The 14,975-nt window shown below is 39.8% G+C and overlaps 1 protein-coding gene across 1 annotated transcript in view; it reads right to left on the minus strand.

The window, feature by feature from the left end:
- The window catches only part of MAOB (monoamine oxidase B), a 713,383-nt gene that overhangs the window by 268,952 nt on the left and 429,456 nt on the right, over positions 1-14,975 (minus strand). The window lies entirely within an intron of this gene.

The following is a 14,975-nucleotide window of genomic DNA, read 5'->3' on the forward strand; positions in this document are numbered from 1 at the left end:
TTTAGATAAAAATAAAGAGGCAAGAATCTATTGTCATTTGTATACAATTCTTGTTACCTTGAAAAAATAAAAATGCTAACTGGAATGCAGCGTGCTCATTCTCCCTAAAGAGCAAATCCCACTGTATAAAAAACTGTTCTCTTGTTCTGCCTTTTAAAATGTTCGTGTAGAAAATTAATGAACTATAGGAATAGCTCTAGGAGAACAAATGTGCTTTCTGTAAAAAGGCAGACCAAGGATGTAATGTTTTTGATGTTTCAGAAGCCTAACTTTTTACACAGCAGTTACATTTCACATTTCACTAATGTTGATACTTGGCTAATGGTTGAGCAGGTTTCTGAAATACACATTTACTGTATGGGAATACAAGACAGCTAAAGGGCTGTTTGGTTAGCATCTCATCTTGCATTCTGATCAATTGGCAAGAAAGGGGGATTTCAAAATTATAATATTTCTTGGTAGTATCTTTTCAATTAATTTATCGGTAAAAGTTTCTTCGTAAATACTATGTGTTCTGGTGTGTCTTAAAATTCCAAACAAAATGATCCCTGCATTTCCTGAAGATGTTTAGTGAGAGTCTGGTAAGCAAAGCAGTCTGAGAAAGAAATAGGAAATGCAGAAATAGGTTTTGTCTGGTTGCATATAATCTTTGCTCTTTTTAAGCTCTGTAAGCTCTGAAATGTATTTTTGGGTTACTTCAGTGTGTTTGACAAGACAACTTGATATTTCTATCAAACAAATGACTTTCATATTGCAACAATCTTTGTAAGAGCCACTCAAATAAAAGTCTCTTAAAAAGGCAAAAAAAAAAGAAAAAAGAAAATTACTATAGCGTAAACAAGAATGGGTGAAGGTATGTCATCTTGAGTAAGCCAAAATAATTGTTTTAAGAAACCTTGGCACATTCATTGTAAACCAATCATATCCAACCCATTATGTGGGTATGGAGTGGCTGTGTGCCCAGTCTGTTGAATCAGTCAGTGAATAAATGAATACAAAACATGCAGCTTTCCTACCCCTCTTGAAGAAGGCCTATAATTGTGTGTCTGTCCACCAAAATGGTGGTTCTCAGTGTGGTCCTCAGACCAGCAGCATCTGCATCAACCGGGAGCTTGTTAGAAATGCCAATTCTCAGGCCGCAGCTCAGACCTATGGACTCAAATACTCTGGTCGTGGGGCTCAGCCGTCCCTGTTTTAATAAGCCCTCCAGGGGATTCTGGTGCATGCTTAAGTGTGAGAATACTGCACAAGAAAATGGTTGTTTGTTAGATGCCTCAGTGTTCTTAATTACACTCCAAAGAAAGAATTGTCGTTCTTTCTGAGTATTCTGTTCTTGAACTCTTTCACTGTTTCATGGAAGCATCTCCCCAATGAATTCAGGGAGATGAACCACAACTCAGTGTTTGTTTTTAGTGATTCCAAGAGGTCAAACTGATGCCCATTGTCCTGACAGAGGAATGAAGGCTCAGCTGCTGGGCCTGGCTGGGCCTCCTGCTGGTTGAGGAGAATGGAAATTGACCAGGATGTGGAGATCTCAAATGGTTGCAATAACTTCCAAATCTATTTTTCTCTTTCTCTTATTTAGGTTGTGTTGCAAATGAAATCCAATCCATATTTTCCCTAATTTACATTTAAAATGGTTCAAATGTTATGTTGATAGGAGATGAGTGAGTCCCCATGAGACCTTATGAACCTACTAAAACTTAATCTTCAAAACAGGAAGTTGCACTTTACCCAGTGCAAACAAAGTTTAGCACGAAAAGGCCTGATTTGTATTTAACTTTCTTAGCCCAAAAATTTGGAATATATTTTAATTTTCAAAACACATTCTCTCCCATTCTCCCTACCATCATCAATCACATCTGCTGCCTTTCCTTCTCATATAAACTAAGATGTGAGAGCTCTAACCTTATTTTCATAATCATATTCTTGTCTTTTATGGCTAAGGGATCATGAAACTCTGGAAATACACTAGTTACCTCTAAGATTAATTCAGTTCAACAACCATTTATTGTTGCCTGCACCAGGAAATAGGACTGGCCTGTGGTGAGAAAGGAGATTAAAAAAAAAAAAAAAAAAATTCAGAAATGAGTTGATCTTAGCTGAGAAATGACTATTTGGTGCACTAAATATATGTTTGATCATCATTTGCCCCGATTGCTTGAGCATAAGACATAGCCTCTATATTAGATCTCTGAAATTTTTTTGGAGATTCTGAAGAGGATCTCTGTATTAGAGAACAAGCAATTTAATTAGTGGCTAGAGGAGGAGGAGGAGGAGGAGGAGGAGGAGGAGGAAAGAGAGAGAACTGTGGCAACCTGCCTAGGCCAGGACAGGACACAGTCAAGCTGTCTTGTACCCAGCTCCTCTATGTTCCCGTGGTACTTTGTACATACTCCCATCTAGTACTCCCCCTCAAGGCAACTAATGATATACACATCTATTTCTCTTAATAGGACCATGAGCCTTTTGAAGGCAAGGGCTGCTTTTTTTTCTCAAGGAAGTTGTGTTGAGTTGCCCCTGCTGCTCAATACAATGTGCATACTTCAACTGCTTCTCTTAGGTTGTTTGCAACTTGAGGCCTCATGGAGGATTACAGAGATATTATCACTTTGGCCTTACACCTAGGAGAAGAGGCTCCCAGCCAGTGTAGGGCAGGGCTTTTTTAATTTTAAAATGCCAGAATTTAGGAATTCTTTTCCTTTATGGGAACCGATGGCCAGTAACTAGGTGTGGAGGCAGAAGAGCCCTGAGGAAATATGGTGAAAATAGGGAAGACAGAGAGATGAACCTCCCTCACCCCCACCTCCATCCCCACTCCATTCAGTGCCTCATCCCGAGCCAGTGTGTCAGTGTGCAAGTTATTATTGCTGTATAGCAAATCCCCCCAAAATTCTGGTTTTATAAAGGCAGCAATCACTGTATTATCTTTCCAAGCTTTTGCAAGTCAGGAATTTAGGAAGGGCTCTGTTGGGGTGGTTCTGGCATAACATTTCTTGCTGCAGTTGCAGTCAGGTAGTAACTAGAGCTGGAATAGGTGGGGGACTGGAGCAACCAGAACCTGGATGGCCATTTTTCTCACTCTTCATGAAGTCACAGGGCCTCTCCACATAGTCCCTCCATGTGGGACTTCCTAAAAGCATGGAGACTAGACTGTTTACAGGGAGACCCAGGATGGCAAGCATTAGTGTTACAGTAAGCAAGGTGGAAAGTTGAGTGGCCTTTTATGAACTAACCTCAGAAGTCTCATTGTGTGACTTCTGTCATAGTTTATCAGTTGAATAGTGCCACAAAGCACACCCAGTTTCACAGAGAGGGGACATGGCCACCCCTCCATGATAGAAGGAGTGTCAAAACCACGTTGTAGAAGAGTGTGTGAGATGGGAGATACTGTTTCAGACATCTTTGGGGAATATATGATTTGCCATGGCCAGGAAGAGAGCTAACAGCTCTAACGTCTTTTTCCTTCCCGCCAAAATGGTTTCCTTAACCCCTTTCTCTCCCCACCAACACACATACACACCCTGCACTTTTTATTCCAGTTATATTTTTGTTTTTGTTTTACACTGAAGGAATCTGGCATAACATTAATGTTAAGAAGCCCTAAGGTTTCTGTCTAAGGAATGTGAATTTAGGTTCCATAAAACTTAAAAATGTCATAGGTTTGACTGTTCACATAGATTCCCAAGTAATTTTCCTAGGAAAGACTATTTCAAGTCCTGTTGGTGGGGAAAAAGGTAGATGAAAATCAATATCGATGGGTAGCATTGTACAAAAAAATGTGTGCTGTAGGTTATATTACCACAGAGGTAGTTTCCTGTGGAAACTTTTTCCCCCTAAAAAAGGTTTGACCGTTCAACGGTGAAACCTGTTCACATACATTCTCAAGTAATTTTCCCTGGAAATACTATTTCAAGTTATACATACCTCCCAAATAAACCTGTGTACCACCAGTCGTTTACTGGTGGTAAAGCTCAATTTTAAAATATTTTGAGAAACAGGACAAAACTTGGGTGGGGAAATCTAATTTTCTATTATCCAAAGAAAAGTTAATTAATTAGTATTAACATTTGAAAAGACAAGATTAAAGTTTGTACCTTTTCCAAAGGTAATTTGTAGCATGTTCAATAGTAGCTGTCATATACTGGCAAAAAAAAAAAAAATCACTAATAAATCCATTCACAAATTGTAGATGATTTTCTTTTTCTAGAAATTTTAACTTTTTAAATAAAGAACTGCCAGATTTTTAAGTTTCACTGAAAGTATCTAAAGCAAGCAGCAAGTAGCTATTGAGCTTGGTGAGATAATGACTATTTTCTTTAATTACCTTCCTACCAAATGTTGTGCTATTGAATATATTCTACACATAAATCATTCCAAAGGCAAGACTCAAGCCATCACAGATTTACATTTCACAAAGAAATATAAATTACCCTTGTCTCTATTTTCCACATTGATGATCTGTGTAATGAGCTGAAGAGGTAAGACTCAGGAAACCATCTTCATTAACAGTAAACTAAGAACAATTAATAACATTTTTTAAAAGAAGGAGGAGAAGCCATTACCCGGGACTAGATAATTGAATTGTATAAACTTATTGAAGCTTTACTGTAACTATAAGTATGTTTGCAAGTAATTATCACCCACGGCATAAATAACTTTATAATATTCTACCTGAGTCAGCGTTAGTCAGATTTGCAAAACACAAAGGAAAATAAGCAATTAGTTGATTCCTTATCCAAGAAAAGCATATTACTTAGTTACAAATAATTCCAAAATTCCCAGGGGAATGAGTGGGCAGAGACTGGTCCTGTACAGCCTATGACCCAATGTCAGATGTGGCAAGCAGGTCCCCTGTTGACAGGAAGGCCACCTTCTGATAAATTGCAGTCCAAGCTTCCTTTACGTTTCTGAAAGCCCTTAATAATAACACGGAGTTGTAAAATATGGAAGTCTGAGGGCTGGTATTATAACCTGAGACAGTTTTGGGAATCTTCATATGGGTAGTACCTGAAGTACACCTCTTGATTATTCCCAGAAGCAAATTTTCAGAAGATCTTCTGCCAAGAGCTTCAGGTCTGTGAGAGAAAAACCTTGGGGGTGGGGGGTAGGGGGGAAGGTAGCGGGTACATAACCATGCTGTGAAATTCCTGGGCTAAATATTCATTTCAAAACAATAAGGTATAAATGGAAACACTGAAATAGTCTATAAACTATCTAAATATTGTCACTACATGATTTTTCTTATTAATGCACTCATCTCTCTCCCTGTCAAAACTTCTGGCTGCTTTGTTGAATCCTATCAAATAATTATTGGGGACCCATTTTTCTGGAATGAACAGAGGGCAGGATCAACTTCTCTGAAGCTGAAGTTTAGAGGGATGTCTGTATTTGAAATCTCACTTGTATAACACCCAGCCATCTTATTGCCCATGATTCTTGTGGACAAGAAACCAACCAAGGCATGTGTTTGAATGATTATGGTCTCTAACCTGAGCCCGAGACTGGTAAATTGCCAGGTGCTGACTCCTCACCAAAAGCATTTCTGCCTGGCTCAGTCTTAATTGTCACAGCTGTTTCTCTGAGTACGTATGGGATGTGGTGCCCTAGTTCTTCCTAGGAATGTGCTTCTTGAATGAAGGAAACATGTTATCTGCTTCTTATCTGATTATATGTTTATAAATGCATACCTACTTCTAACCTTGTCCACAGGCCAATTTTGGGTCAGCTGAAGGCACTCATTTGTTGTCTTAACTTTAGAAACTCTGTGCCAATAATTTAAGAAAGCCTAATCGGTAAAAGCCATCAAATTTCTAGGGAGATTTTTTTTTTTTTTAATACACAAGGTGTTATTAAGCAGAGTAACTTGATTTGTACTTTTTCCCTTTCATTTTCCATAGGCTAACAGACTGAATGTTTGAGGTCCCCTGACCCCTGGTTCATATGTTGAAGTTCTAATTTCCCAGATGATGGTATTAGGAGGCGGGGCCTTTTGGAGGTGATTAAGTCATGAAGGGAAAGCCCTCATAAATGGAATTAATGCCCTTATAAAAGACACTCCCCCCAAGAGCACGCATCATCTTTCTACCAGGTGAGGATATAATGAGAAGATGGTTGTCTGCAACCAGAAGAGGGCTTGCACCAGGAACAAAATCAGCCAGCACTTCATCTTGGACTTCCCAGCCTAAAGAACTGTGAGGAATACATGTCTACTGTCTAAGCCACCCAGTCTATGGTACATTGTTACAACAGCCCAAACAGACTAAGACATCATCTAAAAATGTCCATTCGCAATTGAAAGTGAACTATATTAATTATTTGTATATTACAAATAATATACAAAACATACCCACCATTTTATTTCTCCTTAAGTTCTATGTATAACAATCCTCTGGGAAACTGAATACTTTTCTTCCTTCATTGCCAGTAAAGATACCCTGTGATCTCGAGAGTTCTGCTATCAGTGGAGAGTAATCATTAAACAGAAAGCACCCCATGTGTAGTAAAAGACTCTGCACATAGTTCTAGTTATACCACCCCAGACTGCTTATTTGCTGAAGAATCCCAATTCTTGGCCTGGCTAACTTAGGTTAAAGAGCCAGACCATCAATATCATATACAAAAAGCAGGAATATTTTTTATTTAAGTGTTAATTTTCATTTAAAATATTATATCTTTTAAAGCAATACATATGTACATTAGTCATCTATTGTTAACTTTCAAATTCTACAATAGCATTGGCATTTGTGCCTATTTTTCAAATTAAAAAAAACTCTTTTCCTACTTGCTTTAAGGCCTACTCACAAGGTATTAAAGGATATGAGAAGCTGAAGGTCTGTGATCCAGCCACCCCACAGGCTGACACCTTGGTGGTGCTTTCTAAGTAACATTTGGATATGCTCTTCTTTAAAAATTGGATTCAGGGGAAAATTAGATTTAGGACTTTGTGGTTGGCATAGGGGTAAGTGTTGAGAAATGTTCTCTTGGCTTGCATGAAGGAAAGAATATGGCCATCCGGAATCTTTTTTAAAAAAACAAACAAGCCTTTAATCTTGTTATACTCAATTTCCTTTTGCATGGAGTGTGTGGCACTGGGGCTGCCTATTTGAAAGAACTGTAAGGAAACAATGAAGAAGAATGGCAAAGGGAGTGGCTCCCAGGGTCCTCTATTCATTCCTATTCTTTATACAATGCATACAAAGACCTATAAAAAGCATCTGCAGAAGATCAGTTAGGCAGAGGAAATTGGGATCTGGGTATTTATGCCTCTGGCTCCCTTCTTGCTGTTTTGCCTCAGGAGGCAGAAGAAATTGGGATCTGGGTATTTATGCCTCTGGCTCCCTTCTTGCTGTTTTGCCTCAGGCTAGAGACATCCCTCAACCACCTTTTCCAGGTGGCAGGCTCTATGACAACTCAAAGACTCACCAGCTCCTTCCCTATTCCAGCAACCATTCCCTCCTCTCAAGCCGTCAAGCCTGAGTGGTAACAAGTTGGTTGCTACAAGTTACAGATACCTGCACTGTCCTTTGTGTTTCTCCTATGCTAACTTTTGTCAATAAATCTTCCTTTCATTATCCTTTTATTGAGCGTGTCAACTGTTTTTTGCTAGAACCCTGACCGATGCATCCATAGGATAGAATGTCTGCACTTTTCAGGGCCTCTGTAGAACATCTAGGAGGAAGTGCATGCAGTAAAAGGTAGGTGGCAACCACTCACAACATCAGCATGGAGTTTTGGGGCTGAGTTCCAGACTGGGGGATGCTGGTGGGGTGCGGCAGGGAGAGACAGCCAAATTTTTGCAATTTATAATGTGCCACCACCATGGTGCACTTATTGCCTATTCCACAGGCAGGTGGAGAGAAGCTGCTGGACATGGAGCCAAGAAAACAGAACTCAGTCTCCCACTTCAAGTCCCTTTCAGAGAACTACAGCCTGAGTTTGTAAGTCCCCTCATTGTCACAGTTCCTTGTGAAGGGTACCTTAAGCCATCTTTATGAGTAAGAAGTGAGTGTCCTTTGGATTGTTTTCCCAAAATCTTTTAAACTCTGTAGGAAAATGTCAAGCAATAAAAAGTTATACGATGGGCCGGGCGCGGTGGCTCAAGCCTGTAATCCCAGCACTTTGGGAGGCCGAGACGGGCGGATCACGAGGTCAGGAGATCGAGACCATCCTGACTAACACAGTGAAACCCCGTCTCTACTAAAAATACAAAAACTTAGCCGGGCGAGGTGGCAGGCGCCTGTAGTCCCAGCTACTCGGGAGGCTGAGGCAGGAGAATGGCGTGAACCCGGGAGGCGGAGCTTGCAGTGAGCTGAGATCCAGCCAATGCACTCCAGCCTGGGTGACAAAGCGAGACTCCGTCTCAAAAAAAAAAAAAAAAAAAAAGTTATACGATGATACGTTTATGGTAAAGAGATGGTGTTTAAAAACAGTTAGGAATTTTGCCCATGTACTTACTTAAATGAAGAAACATCAAATTACCTAATAGTAATACATGTTTTCTTAATGACATTGCATTAAGAATTTCAAAAGATCATCTGTGTCAACCTGCCACCTACAAGGAAAACCACGTTTATTCCATTGAACCCTGCCTACTCTAGAAGTTCTTTAGGGAAATGGTGATAAAACAGCCTTCAACTTACCCTTGAAGTCTGCATTAAAACAGATATAAAGAGTTAACAGTTATTTTTGCAACTGAAGCTATAAAAGGGGTGACTATGGGATAGACCAGATCAACATCCAATCTCTAATAGAATGTTTTTCTTCCTGTCTCGCCCATCCAGCATTGGAATTCAGGAACTAGACACCTGCCTTATGTTTAATGTATATATATAGTGTCTAGGCTGATGAGAAAATGTCCTGGGAAGAATTTCTAAAACTAGTATATAATCATTTTGGTTCCTCAGCTTGATCTATCCATAGATCATCTTGGCTAGATTTTATTACACTGTATATCTAATGTTTAGACAGATATAGAACATTATTACTTGATTGGAAAAGCATTTTCTAAGCAAAGTAAGGATTTTTGCTGTATCATGACATGGAGATATAGAAATTTGGGGCCAGGCCCTTACTCTGCCATCTAACACGTGTACCTCAGGGGTTTGTCACTTCACTGCCAAGGCTTTGGTACACTCATGAAGGGATAGAGGTAAATGATAAATAATGTCTTTTTCAGCTAGAATGAAAACCCTATTATCTGAACATGGGAAGATGGAAGGTCCTAGGTGTATAAATCAGGATTCTGCTGAAATAATTCTCCATAATAACTTCAAAACTTGGTGGTTTATAACAATGAACATTTATTTCTACCTCAAGGATCTGAAGATCAGCTGTAACTCAGTTGGGCTCAGCTGACCTCAGCTCCAAACTTCAACTTGGGTTCAGATTTGCTCCATATTTCTTTTCAATCTGGTACCAGAAACTACCCAAGCATGTTATTCTCATGGCTGATGGCAGAAATACAAAAGAAAGGAGTGAGAGGAAATACACAATGTCTCTTAAGGCTTCAGCTGGGAACTGACACCCTTTCACTTCTATCTACATTTCCTTGGCTGAACCAAGTCACATGACCATGGCCAAAGTCAATGGATCAGGGTATATAATCTGCTTACTCTCTTGAGAAGTACTGCAAAGTCAGATGGCAAAGGATGTGGTAGTATAATTCTATTGCAAGAAAGGAATTAAGAATTAGGAACATAAATCCAATCTGCTATCCCATTGGCCATTGAGCATAGCCTATAATCTCTAAACTCTCCAGCTCTGATTGGTATGTTCCCCTCCTGTCTCCATATAGGGCAGTAAATCCATACATCATCACTGAACTTTACCAGCAAAGCAGAGCTACAGCTCTTTGAGAAGGGGCTGCTGGTTGTCTGAGAGGAAGCACCCTGCTGTTGGCCAGTCACTTCAAGACAGCACAGAGTTCGCATCAGTGGTCTGAATCAGATGGGCATTTGTTGAGGACCCTCATTCATCAACATTCAGGACAGCAGAGAACTGTCTTGAGACATTCTATTCACCCTGATGAAGCCCCAGATAATTCCATAACAGTCTTTAAGTTCCCCAGTAAAACAGATTTCTTAGCTCTTCTCAAAAGTTCTCATACAAGAGATTCAATAGAAAACTGTGGAAGTTTCCTCAGTGACAGCCCCAGAAGGCCTGGCAGGGTGGTGGACTGCCAGAAATGCAAATTGCCAGACTTGCGTCAACAGAAATCAGGAATTTCATCTCTCATTCAAGATCTATTGAGTCCTCTTGAAATCTGATCTTTATTCTGACTTGCTTGTAGATTTGCATCCAAATCTGAGTCAGGAAAATCACCAAGCTACCCTTCTCAGAGATACTCAGACCCCTGTGGGGTATTCTCTTCCTTGTTCTCATTTTGACTCTTAGAATTATGGGTTGTAATGGAAATATTGGCATAATCTGAACTTTAGCTGTGGACTGTACAAGGAGAACTCATGGCTGTAATTTTAATTTTTTTACGTATAATCTGCCAACACATACACCCCCATAATGTAAACTTACTTGGTTTAGGTTTATAAATTGGGTGTTTTTGACAAAATCTAAGACCCTCAGGGAAATCACTATGTCATTAACAAGTCAGTTTATCTAAGGAGCCATTAGTGAAAGAAAGGATGGGAGAGAAGAAGCTGAACTTGTATCTTTCTTCCACGTCTTAACCCAAAAAATACACCTCCTTCAGATGGTGAGACCTCCCTTCTGTGGACAGTCATTCACCAAATCTGCAAGAAAACATCATGAGCTGTTTCCAGGCTGAATTATAGCTATGACTTCACACAGCTGCCTCACTTTCAGACAAGACAGTTTCAGTCAGATGATCTTGCTGGCCAGAAAAGGGGAGAAAGTCTCCTATCAACAAGCTACTGGCCATTGGCCAAACTGGTCGTCTCTCAATAGTGACGCAGGTTTAGAGCTACTCCTGGAAAAGCAGCTGTCTTCAAAGGATATGAAATGAGCTCATGCATGAAATAAGACTTGAGCAGAGATGTGATTCTGTTTATGTAATTGCTTTAATTACTACCCTCTCTGTAAGCCATTCCAGTATATTTTGCTTATGGAAATTAATACTTTTAATGTTATGAGATAAAATCAGTAAAAAACAACTTTCCCTTTCAAGAGGAAATGGAGATTTAAAAAGGGAAATATGCAATCAAAGTCAATATTCACTCCAAAGATTAATTTTAACATTCTATGATACTAACAATGGGTATTGTGGGTGACCATCATACTCACTTCTACTAGAACTGTCTTGGAAGAAACTTTCCCATTGATTAGTCAGTTCCTTTTCGAGATTTAATCATTCACATTTTAGAATCCTTAACTATGTAAAATCTTACTATTTTAAATTTTATATAGATGTATTGGAATAATGTTCTTCATAGGCAGATGACAGTAGAAATAAATGCTTCTTTCCTTGATCATACCATACCTGTGATCTTGTGTTAATTATCTACTCTTATGTCATACTAGTGACCTTGTGTTGATTATCTACTATTGTGTAACAAAACCCCCAAAAGTTAGTGTCTTAAAGCAACATTTATTATCTCATACTTTCTGTGGGTCAGAAATCTGGGTGTGGTTTAGCTGGATCTTCTGACTCAGGATGTCTCACAAGGCTGCATTCAAGGTGTGGGCCAGGGCTGCTGTTTAATCTGAAGGCTCTACTAAAGAAAGTCTGCTTCCAAGCTCACTCACATGGTTGTTGACAGAATTCGGGTTCTCACAGATTATTGGATTGAGGGGCTCCAGTAATCACTGGCCATTAATGAGAGGCTTCTCTCAGTTTCTTGCCAAATGGGCCTCTCCAGAAGGCAACTTACAACCTGGCAGCTGGCTTCCCCAAGAGCAAGGTCTCTGACAGAAAGGAAGTGTATAAGAGATCACAAGTAAAAAGGAAGTCAGATTTTTTGTAACCTGATCTCAGAAGTGATATTCCATTACCTTTGTTGTATCCTGAGAAGGAAGTCACTAAGTCCAGCCCCACTCAAGGATGTAAATATAAGAAGATAGAGATCATTTTGTGGCAGTTTAGAGGTTGGCTGACATAGCTCTTTTAGTCATTTAATAAAATATACTTTGAGATAAAGAAAAAAATTATTTATACAAACATACTAGAACTTACAACATAAATATATGGTGTTCCTATTGAGCTAGGCAATTTATAAGGCTCTAACTATTCTAATAATGTCACCTCTACTCAAACTACTTTTCAAATTAATTTTTAAAATTATTTTTCAGAGTTGCCTTAAGTGCCTATGTCACATTCTTTCCATTTGAATAATGAAAAGAGTTAAAAGTCATTCAAAAAAATAAGGTTAGTTATCAAGATCGATAATGCTGTTTTTAGTCTTGGTTTTTGTAAGCATGAAATAAAAAGACTGATTTCCTTATGCAGCTCATAAATTGGCTTCAAAGGCAATGCCTAAAAAGGATTATTTTGATTTAACCTTCATTTGGATGCTTAAAACCTGATACTTATCTGAAGATTTTCAATCTGCTTCCTTCATAGCTATGGTTTTTGTGTTTACACTTTTTCCCCCATATCTGATATTCCAGGGCAAATAGAAAGTATAGATCATGTTGGGACATGTTGAGACAGAAGGGGACACTGAGGAAAGAACCAGGGTCCCCCAAGTGGGCTCCAGAGTACACTTTCTCTCACAAGCAGACAGAACACCTTTAGAGCAGCATGCACTTGGATTATCTACTGTACATCTAAGACCCCGCTAAGGTTTGCAGTTGGAGTCAGTATGAAACTGACATGCCACATCCACACCCAGGAAACTCCTCAGAACTGAGAGAAATCTGAGGAAAACCCACAGCCACTAATCTTAACCTGGTTGGGAGGAGAAGAGACATTGCATCACAAATAGGGGGATTGTTTTCTGGGGATCTATCCACTCACAATCCTCAGGATTATAAACTGTTCATGAGATTCCTACTTGTTAAATAAATGCCTTCTATTTTGTCAAACTTAGCATAAGTGATTTCCATTAATCTCCATTTTCCTGGGCCCAAGGCAAGAGGTGAAAGGCTAGGCACTAGTTCTGTGCTGAACCCTGAGTCTGTGCAAAATGACCTCAAACTCTATTTTTCCATTTCCTCAGGCCACCCCTCCCCACTCCCACCCCTCTTTCCCTTTCCTCAAACCTAAAGAGCAAGCCTAGAACCCTGATACTGTCAGAGGCATTTGAACCACAGCAACTCCATGTTGAGTAGGGGGCTGGGTAAAATAAGGCTGAAACCTACTAGGCTGCATTCCCAGACAGTCAGGCATTCTAAGTCACAGGATGAGATAGGAGGTCAGCACAAGATACAGGTCATAAAGACCTTGCTGATAAAACAGATTGCAGTAAAGAAGCCAGGTAAAACCCACCAAAACCAAGACAGTCATGAGAGTGACCTCTGGTCATCCTCACTGCTACATTCCCACCAGTGCCATGACAATATACAAATGCCATAGCAACGTCAAGAAGTTACCCTATGTTGTCTAGAAAGAGGAGGCATGAATAATTCACCCTTTATTTAGCACATCATCAAGAAATAACCATAAAAATGGGCAACCAGCAGCCCTTAGGGTTGCTCTGTCTATGGAGTAGCCATTCTTTTATTCCTTTATTTTCTTTTTTGTTTTAAATGTTTTATTTCCATAGGTTATTGGGGAACAAGTGGTGTTTGGTTACATGAGTAGATTCTTTAGTGGTGATTTGTGAGATTGTGGTGCACCCATCACCCGAGCTATACACTCCATCCAATTTGTAGTCTTTTATCCCTCACCCCCTTCCCACCCTTTCCCCCTGAGTCCCCAAAGTTCATTGTGTCATTCTATGCCTTTGTATCTTTATAGCTTAGCTCCCACTTATGAGTGAGAACATACAATATTTGGTTTTCCATTTCTGAGTTACTTCACTTAGAATAGTAGTTTCCAGTCTCATCCAGGTCCCTGCAAATGCCATTAATTCATTGTTTTTATGGCTGGGTAGTATTCCATCATTTATGTATACCACATTTTCTTTATCCAGTTGTCAATTGATAGGCATGCAGGTTGGTTCCACATTTTTGCAATTGCGAATTGTGCTGCTGTAAACATGTGTGTGCAAGTATCTTTCTTGTATAATGACTTCTTTTCCTCTGGGTAGATACCCAGTAGTGGGATTGCTGGATCAAAATGGTAGTTCTACTTTTAGTTCTTTAAGGAATCTCCACAGTGTTTTCCATAGTGGCTGTACTAGTTTACATTCCCACCAGCAGTGTAGAAGTGTTCCCTGTTCACTGCATCCACGTCAATGAAACTAGGCCTCATAATTCCTAAGCCTCATAAAATTTAGAAAGCTTGGCCATCATGAAACTTAAACCCCAGATGGCCACGGATAGCCCCCCGATGTTCCCAGAACCCAAACAGAAAGACAATTCTGGGAAATAGCCTCATGGGGTCCCACCCTGATAACCTCATGGGGTCCCACCCTGACTCAATGTCCCCAATGTTCCCGGAATCAGCAATTCCAGGAAAGAACCTCCTAAAGTCCCGCCCCAACCAATCAGAACAAGATACCTTGCTCAGGCCATAGACAGACCCAATTACCACGCGCCTAAAGCTTTGTTTGAATTTCGCGCCCTAAGCTGTGTTTGAACTTGTGTTTGCCTATATAAACAACCTGTAACAAGCACTCAGGGTCCCAGGGCCAACTTAGAGCTTGGGACCCTAGCGCGCTAGTAATAAATAACTCTCTGCTGTGAATCTCGTGTCGGTGATCCTTCATGGCGACCCCTGCCCAGGGGGGAATCGACAGTTCGGTTCCAACAGTCAACATCTATTTTTTTTTTATTTTTTTAATTATTGCCATTCTTGCAGGAGTAAGGTGGTACTGTATTGTGGTTTTGATTTGCATTTCCCTGATCATTAGTGATGTTGGGCTTTTTTTCATATGTTTGTTGGCCATTTGTGTATC

Source organism: Macaca thibetana, chromosome X, assembly GCF_024542745.1.
Source record: "Macaca thibetana thibetana isolate TM-01 chromosome X, ASM2454274v1, whole genome shotgun sequence".
Classification (NCBI taxonomy): Eukaryota; Metazoa; Chordata; class Mammalia; order Primates; family Cercopithecidae; genus Macaca; species Macaca thibetana.